The sequence below is a fragment of the Nomascus leucogenys genome, chromosome 2, assembly GCF_006542625.1.
Source record: "Nomascus leucogenys isolate Asia chromosome 2, Asia_NLE_v1, whole genome shotgun sequence".
NCBI lineage: Eukaryota > Metazoa > Chordata > Mammalia > Primates > Hylobatidae > Nomascus > Nomascus leucogenys.
Genome location: NC_044382.1, coordinates 119,464,433 through 119,475,806, shown reverse-complemented (window position 1 = coordinate 119,475,806; position 11,374 = coordinate 119,464,433).

The following is an 11,374-nucleotide window of genomic DNA, read 5'->3' as shown; positions in this document are numbered from 1 at the left end:
CACCCCGTTTATGATATTTTATTACAGCAGCCTGAATGGTAGTGAGAGCACTGGACTAGGAGCTGGGCAACCCTGGTCTATTCCTTCTTCAGCCACTGTGACCTTAGGTAAGCCATTACCTCTCTTGGGCATAATAGCTCTCTTTAATAAAGTGAGCTTATTGGATTAAATGATTACTAATATCCGAGGGTGGAGCCAAGATGGCCGAATAGGAACAGCTCCGGTCTCCAGCTCCCAGCCTAAGCGACACAGAAGACGGGTGATTTCTGCATTTCTGTTTGAGGTACCGGTTTCATCTCACTAGGGAGTGCCAAACAGTGGGTGCAGGACAGTCGGTGCAGCGCACTGTGCGTGAGCCGAAGCAGGGCGAGGCATTGCCTCACCAGGGAAGTTCAAGGGGTCAGGGAGTTCCCTTTCCTAGTCAAAGAAAGGGGTAACAGACAGCACCTGGTACATAGGGTCAGTCCCACCCTAATACTGCGCTTTTCCAACGGGCCTGGAAAACGGCACACTAGGAAATTGTGTCCCTAACCTGGCTCGGAGGGTCCTATGCCCACGGAGTCTCGCTGATTGCTAGCACAGCAGTCTGAGATCAAGCTGCAAGGCAGCAGCGAGGCTGGGGGAGGGGCGCCTGCCATTGCCCAGGCTTGCTTTGCTTAGGTAAACAAAGCAGCCAGGAAGCTCCAACTGGGTGGAGCCCACCACAGCTCAAGGAGGTCTGCCTGCCTCTGTAGGCTCCACCTCTGGGGGCAGGGCACAGACAAAAAGTCAGCAGGAACCTGCACAGACTTAAATGTCCCTGTCTGACTGACAGCTTTGAAGAGAGTAGTGGTTCTCCCAGGACACAGCTGGAGATCTGAGAACGGACAGACTGCCTCCTAAAGTGGGTCCCTCACCCCTAAGCAGCCTAACTGGGAGGCACCCCCCAGTAGGGACAGACTGACACCTCACTTGGCCAGGTACACCTCTGAGACAAAACTTCCAGAGGAACTATCAGACAACTGAATTTGTGGTCTCACGAAAATCCGCTGTTCTGCAGCCACTGCTGCTGACACCCAGGCAAGCAGGGTCTGGAGTGGACCTCTAGTAAACTCCAACAGACCTGCAACTGAGGGTCCTGTCTGGTAGAAGGAAAACTAACAAACTGAAAGGACATCCACACCAAAAACCCATTTGTACATCACCATCATCAAAGACCAAAAGTAGATAAAACCACAAAGATGGGGAAAAAACAGAGCACAAAAACTGGAAACTCTAAAAAGCAGAGCACCTCTCCTCCTCCAAAGGAACGCAGTTCCTCACCAGCAATGGAACAAAGCTGGATGGAGGATGACTTTGATGAGTTGAGAGAAGAAGGCTTCAGACGATCAAACTACTCTGAGCTACGGGACGAAATTCAAAACAATAGCAAAGAAGTTAAAAACTTTGAAAAAAAATTAGACGAATGGATAACTAGAATAACCAATGGAGAGAAGGGCTTAAAGGAGCTGATGGAGCTGAAAGCCAAGTTTCGAGAACTACGAGAAGATTGCAGAAGCCTCAGTAGCAGATGATGCGATCAACTGGAAGAAAGGGTATCGCTGATGGAAGATGAAATGAATGAAATGAAGCGAGAAGGGAAGTTTAGGTAAAAAAGAATAAAAAGAAATGAACAAAGCCTCCAAGAAATTTGGGACTATGTGAAAAGACCAAACCTACGTCTGATTGGTGTACCTGAAAATGATGGGGAGAATGGAACCAAGTTGGAAAACACTCTGCAAGATATTATCCAGGAGAACTTCCCCAATCTAGCAAGGCAGGCCAACATTCAGATTCAGGAAATACAGAGAACACCACAAAGATACTCCTCGAGAAGAGCAACTCCAAGACACATAATTGTCAGATTCACCAAAGTTGAAATGAAGGAAAAAATGTTAAGGGCAGCCAGAGAGAAAGGTCGGATTACCCACAAAGGGAAGCCCATCAGACTAACAGCTGATCTCTCAGCAGAAACTCTACAAGCCAGAAGAGAGTGGGGGCTGATATTCAACATTCTTAAGGAAAAGAATTTTCAACCCAGAATTTCATATCCAGCCAAACAAAGCTTCATAAGTGAAGGAGAAATAAAATACAGACAAGCTGAGTGATTTTGTCACCACCAGGCCTGCCTTAAAAGAGCTCCTGAAGGAAGCACTCAACATGGAAAGGAACAACCTGTACCAGCCCCTGCAAAAACATGCCAAATTGTAAAGACCATCGAGGCTAGGAAGAAACTGCATCAACTAATGAGCAAAATAACAAGCTAAGATCATAATGACAGGATCAAATTCACACATAACAATATTAACGTTAAATGTAAACGGGCTAAATGCTCCAATTAAAAGACACAGACTGGCAAACTGGATAAGGAGTCAGGACCCATCAGTGTGCTGTATTCAGGAAACCCATCTCACATGCAGAGACACACATAGACTCAAAATAAAGGGATGGAGGAAGATCTATCAAGCAAATGGAAAACAAAAAAAGGCAGGGGTTGCCATCCTAGTCTCTGATAAAATAGACTTTAAACCAACAAAGATCAAAAGAGACAAAGAAGGCCATTACATAATGGTAAAGGGATCAATTCAACAAGAAGAGCTAACTATCCTAAATATATATGCACCCAACACAGGAGCACCCAGATTCATAAAGCAAGTCCTGAGTGACCTACAAAGGGACTTAAACTCCCACACAATAATAATGGGAGATTTTAACACCCCACTGTCAGCATTAGACAGATCAACGAGACAGAAAGTTAACAAGGATATCCAGGAATTGAACTCAGCTCTGCACAAAGTGGACCTAATAGACATCTACAGAACTCTCCACCCCAAATCAACAGAATATACATTTTTTTCAGCACCACATCACACCTATTCCAAAATTGACCACATAGTTGGAAGTAAAGCTCTCCTCAGCAAATGTAAAAGAACAGAAATTATAACAAACTGTCTCTCAGACCACAGTGCAATCAAACTAGAACTCAGGATTAAGAAACTCACTCAAAACCACTCAACTACATGGAAACTGAACAACCTGCTCCTGAATGACTACTGGGTACATAATGAAATGAAGGCAGAAATAAAGATGTTCTTTGAAACCAATGAGAACAAAAACACAACATACCAGAATCTCTGGGACACATTCAAAGCAGTGTGTAGAGGGAAATTTATAGCACTAAATGCCCACGAGAGAAAGCAGGAAAGATCCAAAACTGACACCCTAACATCACAATTAAAAGAACTAGAAAAGCAAGAGCAAACACATTCAAAAGCTACCAGAAGGCTAGAAATAACTAAAATCAGAGCAGAACTGAAGGAAATAGAGACACAAAAAAACCCTTCAAAAAATTAATGAATCCAGGAGCTGGTTTTTTGAAAAGATCAACAAAATTGATAGACTACTAGCAAGACTAATAAAGAAGAAAAGAGAGAAGAATCAAATAGATGCAATAAAATATGAAAAAGGGGATATCACCACTGATCCCACAGAAATACAATCTACCATCAGAGAATACTACAAACACCTCTATGCAAATAAACTAGAAAATCTAGAAGAAATGGATAAATTCCTCGACAAATACACCCTCCCAAGACTAAACCAGGAAGAAGTTGAATCTCTGAATAGACCAATAACAGGTTCTGAAATTGTGGCAATAATCAATAGCTTACCAACCAAAAAGAGTCCAGGACCTGATGGATTCACAGCTGAATTCTACCAGAGGTACAAGGAGGAACTGGTACCATTCCTTCTGAAACTATTCCAATCGATACAAAAAGAGGGAATCCTCCCTAACACATTTTATGAAGCCAGCATCGTCCTGATACCAAAGCCTGGCAGAGACATAACCAAAAAAGAGAATTTCAGACCAATATCCTTGATGAACATTGATGCAAAAATCCTCAATAAAATACTGGCAAACCGAATCCAGCAGCACATCAAAAAGCTTATCCACCATGATCAAGTGGGCTTCATCCCTGGGATGCAAGGCTGGTTCAACATACGCAAATCAATAAATGTAATCCAGCATATAAACAGAACCAAAGACAAAAACCACATGATTATCTCAATAGATGCAGAAAAGGCCTTTGACAAAATTCAACAACCTTCATGCTAAAAACTCTCAATAAATTAGGTATTGATGGGACGTATCTCAAAATAATAAGAACTATCTATGACAAACCCACAACCAATATCATACTGAATGGGCAAAAACTGGAAGCATTCCCTCTGAAAACTGGCACAAGACAGGGATGCCCTCTCTCACCGCTCCTATTCAACGTAGTGCTGGAACTTCTGGCCAGAGCAATCAGGCAGGAGAAGGAAATAAAGGGTATTCAATTAGGAAAAGAGGAAGTCAAATTGTCCCTGTTTGCAGATGACATGATTGTATATCTAGAAAACCCCATTGTCTCAGCCCAAAATCTCCTTAAGCTGATTAGCAACTTCAGCAAAGTCTCAGGATACAAAATCAATGTACAAAAATCACAAGCATTCTTGTACACCAATGACAGACAAACAGAGAGCCAAATCATGAGTGAACTCCCATTCACAATTGCTTCCAAGAGAATAAAATACCTAGGAATCCAACTTACAAGGGATGTGAAGGACCTCTTCAAGGAGAACTACAAACCACTGCTCAATGAAATAAAAGAGGATACAAACAAATGGAAGAACATTCCATGCTCATGGGTTGGAAGAATCAATATCGTGAAAATGGCCATACTGCCCAAGGTAATTTATAGATTCAATGCCATCCCCATCAAGCTACCAATGACTTTCTTCACAGAATTGGAAAAAACTAAAGTTCTTACGGAACCAAAAAAGAGCCCGCATCGCCAAGTCAATCCTAAGCCAAAAGAACAAAGCTGGAGGCATCATGCTACCTGACTTCAAACTATACTACAAGGCTACAGTAACCAAAACAGCATGGTACTGGTACCACAACAGAGACATAGATCAATGGAACAGAACAGAGCCCTCAGAAATGATGCCACATATCTACAACTATCTGATCTTTGACAAACCTGACAAAAACAAGAAATGGGGAAAGGATTCCCTATTTAATAAATGGTGCTGGGAAAACTGGCTAGCCATATGTAGAAAGCTGAAACTGGATCCCTTCCTTACACCTTATACAAAAATTAATTCAAGATGGATTAAAGACTTAAATGTTAGACCTAAAACCATTAAAATCCTACAAGAAAACCTAGGCAATACCATTCAGGACATAGGCGTGGGCAAGGACTTCATGTCTAAAACACCAAAAGCAATGGCAACAAAAGCCAAAACTGACAAATGGGATCTAATTAAACTAAAGAGCTTCTGCACAGCAAAGGAAACTACCATCAGAGTGAACAGGCAACCTACAGAATGGGAGAAAATTTTTGCAACCTACACATCTGACAAAGGGCTAATATCCAGAATCTACAATGAACTCAAACAAATTTACAAGAAAAAAACAAACAACCCCATCAAAAAGTGGGCAGAGGACATGAACAGACACTTTTCAAGATATTTATGCAGCGAAAAAACACATGAAGAAATGCTCATCATCACTGGCCATCAGAGAAATGCAAATCAAAACCACAATGAGATACCATCTCACACCAGTTAGAATGGCCATCATTAAAAAATCAGGAAACAACAGGTGCTGGAGAGGATGTGGAGAAATAGGAACACTTTTACACTGTTGGTGGGACTGTAAACTAGTTCAACCATTGTGGAAGTCAGTGTGGCGATTCCTCAGGGATCTAGAACTAGAAATACCATTTGACCCAGCCATCCCATTACTGGGTATATACCCAAAGGACTATAAATCATGCTGCTATAAAGACACATGCACAGGTATGTTTATTGCGGCACTATTCACAATAGCAAAGAGTTGGAACCAACCCAAATGTCCAACAACGATAGACTGGATTAAGACAATGTGGCACATATATACCATGGAATACTATGCAGCCATAAAAAATGATGAGTTCATGTCCTTTGTAGGGACATGGATGAAACTGGAAAACATCATTCTCAGTAAACTATCGCAAGGACAAAAAACCAAACACCGCATGTTCTCACTCATAGGTGGGAATTGAACAATGAGAACTCATGGACACAGGAAGGGGAACATCACACTCCGGGGACTGTTGTGGGGTGGGGGGAGGAGGGAGGGACAGCATTAGGAGATACACCTAATGCTAAATGAAGAGTTAATGGGTACAGGAAATCAACATGGCACATGGATGCATATGTAACAAACCTGCACATTGTGCACATGTACCCTAAAACCTAAAGTATAATAATAAAAAAAAGGAAAAAAAATGATTACTAATATCCTCTTTTAACTCTAGTGGTTTTATAATTTTACTCAACAGAAAATATGTGAGCACTCAGTGTTAATAAGAAAAGGCTATGAAACTCAAAGTATAATTTTATCTGAGATAATGGGAAAACACTCAAGGAGTGATTCAACTGCATGTTTCAGGTGTAAGAAAAATGTCCATGATGTCTCTCTTGAATTGTGGTAACATTTGAAATCACAGAATGCAAAGTTTTGGTGGGTTCTTAAATGATTTATTATCATATTCTACATGCAAACTGCTTTACATTTCCCAGCATCAAGGTATAGGCTTCTTTGGGCATGTTCTGACATGTCTGAGTGAACTTACCCCAAGTAACATTGGCCCGCAGGTCAAATTTCTACAATTAGTCTTCCAACACCCATTTTTTATAATGTCACATACTCTTCAAGTTCCTAGAAAACAGCCCCAACCGCCCCCAAAATGTACATATTTAATCAGTGAATTGGCTTATCCAACCTGAATCCAAGAAGAAGCCACAGCTCTCATGGGGTCTGCCTCAGGCTTTGGGCAGCTGAGACAGCCCATGACTGTTGTGTCCCATCTGTAGGAAGTAGAAACTCACTGGTCAGTCACCACCATTGAAGAATACTGTAGCTCTACAACAGCAAATGGGCATGATTTTGATGAATTCTCTACAAACATTTTCTGTATGTACATTTTTGCCCAGGCCAGACTTAATACATTTACCTAAAAATATTGTAATATATCTTTGTATTAAGTAGTCAATAGCACCATATTGTCAGGTTTTAAAAATGAAGTGTCCACAGCTCCGTTTTAAGTGCTCTTCAAATTAGAAGTTGGGAAGGTAGCCTATAATCTTGGTTGTGTAAACTTAACATATTTATACTTTGTCCTCCAAATCTTACATGCTCTTGTGTTTGGCTAATGACTTGCAGCCTAAACTATTGGAGATTTAGGTTTCCTGTATGCAGTGCTGTTCCATTAATCTAATCCTCTATGCTGCAATTGAGCTGCCTATATCCTTTTAGTCCAGAAAGCTTTCAACAACCCAGGAATAAAAATTTCTCCTTTAGGAAAGACTAGAAAACACATCCAGATAATATCACATAAGCCTGAAAAGCCTGAGTAGGAAGTTTTCCTTTCTCAATATCTGCTAACTTATGATTTCTGTAACCTCACAGTAATTCTACTTCTTAGCTTCTCTTCCATCATTCAAATGACAGTCAGTCTTGGTCCCTATCTTCCTTCATTTTATTTGTCTTCAGGAATAATGCCGCCATTCACTAATCACAGGCATTATCCGAAATAAAGAGGCAAGACAACTAAAAGTACACATACTAAATGTCTAAATGTCTCCCAAGTTTCTTGAAGATGCATGTAAAAATACTGCCTGAAACAAATGATATCAAAAGAACTTACAAAAGAGTATGTAAAGGGACAAAAGGGAGAGATGAAAAAGGACTTGACAGGAGCAGGTTGATGTTTGGAGAAACAAGTTCTGATGGTTTTAAATTTTGTTGTCTGAGACTTAGCTTCCTACAGGTTGTCTTTTGAAATCTAAACTTTCACGTAGAATTCAATCAGAAATCCTGGGGGATTGCCTATTCAGGTCAAATAACTGAAAAGGTTGAAAAAATGATGTCAGCAGTAACCTTGATTCGGTCCTCCACTGGCAACATTTTAGGAAGTACATGATTTTTTGGAGTCACAAGACATTTTTCAGAAATTGGAGTCTTGCAAAACTTGAAATTATCTGTCATACTATCATTTACTCTGTTTTGTCAGTGAAGACCTGGCCAATTCAATTTTTGCTTTCAGTGACTGAGGCTTTGCTTTAACCTGGTGACCCCAAAAATATCTTCGATGTGTTTGACGATTTTTATTTGGCTTAGAAGCACAGCAGATGAGCCAAGTATGTCAGGCTAGATGCTCTGAGGAAAGGCTGCACATGTACCTACCCAGAATAAGGAAGGAGCAAGGAAGTCTAATTCAATTTTGCACAAGATGAGATCCTGCTGCACACTGGCAACACTTCCCTGTGTATTTCACCCTTTCACATTTAGTATTCTTCCTTCACCTCTGCCTTTCATTTTTCCACTCTATGATCAGGCCGGTTCTCAGCCAGACATGCCCCCTACTTCTTCCCTACCTGTTCTCAGCCGGACATGCCCCCTACTTCTTCCCTTCACCCATCTTTCACATATAGCCTGTGTTTCCATAAAGCTTTCCTTCATCATTCCTGGCAAAAGGGAGCTTTTCCCTCTTTCCATTCCTAGGGCTTATCATCTGCCTAAATGCAGCATAGGTTATATATGTACAGGTTGTATCTGTAAGGTTGGCTTTTCTCTCCAACTACAAAGCTCACTACTGGAGGATAGCGTTGGATTTAATTCATTTTTGACTCCTCCATGGCATATAATAGTTTCTCAGTGAAAGTTTACTGGGAAAACGTTTCCTGGAGTGGCCTGCTCCTGGGAAGCTTCAAAATTAGAAAATCACTTCCTTAAAGTGTGATTAGGATGTAGGCCTAATATCCCCTAAACGGTGTTGTTTAGTTTCTGGGAGAAACATTAGCTATTGACTTTATTCTTTTCTAAAGTATTTGTCCATCAATGATTGTCTTCAAACTGAGCAATGAAGAAGATGGGCAGGGGAGAATGTGGAATCCTAATCTACATTTTGTTATCTTTCCCCTCTCTCATTCCAGTAAAGTCTCTGCTACACATAATGATGAGGACTGGCAGATGATTGATACCTTTTGTTCTGAGTTCTACAGCGAGTGTATCCTAGTGGCTATATTATATTATTGATTGCTGTAATAATCAAGCAATAATATTGCTGTATATTATTTAGAGTTATAATTTTAGGTACTCCTAATAAGTTGATATTGCATTTTCTACTCAATATTTCATTTGTGACCTTTTGTTTACAGATGTTGAAAGTCAAACAGAAACACAAAGGTCATGGATGCCTATGTTTTTCTCCATATCTCGGTCACTAGCTTCCCTTAAGATGGATATTGTGGAATGAACAATTTCTCTGTGACAGAAATAGACTAAGACAAGGGCCCTTCTTGGATTTCTAAATATGTAAGGAAAGCAAAGGAAAGCATTTACTCCAGGCCCTCTCTTTTCAAAGAAATGAAATATGTAACACTCAAGAAAGCGTGGGGATTAGAAAATGGCTTTCTTACATAAAAGAGCTGGCTGTTTGCGTATTCCCTGAGCTATTGATGAGAAAGTCATTGTCATATAATGCCACAAAATATAATATTTCCTAAAATGATTAATGAACATTCAGTTCATACAAATTACTTCAGAATATTATAAGAGATTCAGAACCAAAGGGATCTTCTCATTTCTTAGCTTAGTAACAGCTGTAGATTGACTTAAATGTGAGCAAATGCCAGTGAAAGATGTCATTTACATAATTTTAAATGTAAGGATCAAATTTCTAAAACATGCTCAAAGTGCTAGAAATCTTTTTAATTCTACTCTCAACCAACTCAATTCATACTCTAAATTTCTTTTCTTCAGGAGTGATGCAATTTTGAGTTAGTTTTTAGTTCTGTAGGAAAATTTCACTAAGTTGTATCTCTAGCACAATTATTGTTGTGAGAGCATCTGCAACATAAAACAAACTTTCCTAACTTCCTCAGAAGCAAATGGGAATAAGAACTTTAAGCTAAGGAGAAAAAAAAAAAAAACCAAACAAACAAACTGGAATATAGGAATCTGTATTCCTGCAGGTCACCAAAAAGGCATTGGGGTGCCATGAAAACCCGCGGTCATTGTTTTACTGTAAGGGGCCAGATAAACATTTTAGGCTTTGCAGTCCATATGGTCTCTGTTGAAAGTACTCAACTCTGCCTTGGCAACATAAAAGCAGCCACAAAGAGTATGTACATAAATGAGCATACCTGTGTTCCAATAAAAATGGGGCTTTGGTAGATTTGCTCTGTGAATCATAGGTTGCTTGAGTGCTGAAAACTTTTTTTGAGATTTGAGTTCAGTTCTTGGGGAATTATGTGGAAACTACTCCTTAAAAAAATACGCACATAAGTTTTAATGTGTGTATCTCAAAGACGAGAGATAAAATGAACGACTGACATTCAAGTAAGAGCATAAATAACTAATTTGTTTACTAACAATCTCTTTTACTGATACCTTTAGTTCATTGGGCATAAGAAATCACCTAAACCCCAACTGAGCTGTACCTACTCACTAAACTCACAAGACATTTTAAAATGTTGAAGGAAATACAGCAACATCTGTTGGACATGGAATGGACTACTATTACAATGTTTGTTTAGGCCTAGCTCCTTAATAAATGGACATGTTACAACATTCTTTTGGCTTATAGAGGACTTTTAAAATATTACTGAGACTTAAGGGTGCCATAAACAGAAAAACAAAATTACAAATTATGAATATGCTATTTGTTCTCTACGCTGCTGCATATTAACTGTATTATAGGCATATAAAATAGGTCAGGTTAAAAGGAGGCAGTATGAGATGATAGTTTTCAATTTATAGTCATATATATATTTTTTTGACAGAGTTTTGCTCTTGCTGCCCAGGCTGGAGTGCAGTGGCGTGATCTTGGCTCACTGCAACCTCTGCCTCCCAGGTTCAAGAGATTCTCCTGCCTCAGCCTCCTGAGTAGCTGAGATTACAGGCGCGTGCCACCACGCCCGGCTAATTTTTGTATTAGGGGTTTCACCACGTTGGCCAGGCTGGTCTCAAACTCCTGACCTCAGATGATCTGCCAACCTCGGCCTCCCAAAGTGTTGGGATTACAGGCGTGAGCCATCACGCCCAGCCTATAGTTATACTTAACTGTACCTTTACAAAACAGATGAACTGCTCTACATCTATCAAGGAAAGGACAAACCTAGTAAATTTTTATCATTCACAAACTGTCAGAGTTGAGAGACAGCTCAGGGAAAACAACAGCTTTCAAAAATTAGAATGTAAGGTCTTGTATTTAAGTAGCCTGAAATAATCTTTTAAATGGAAAATAAAGATTAATCAGAG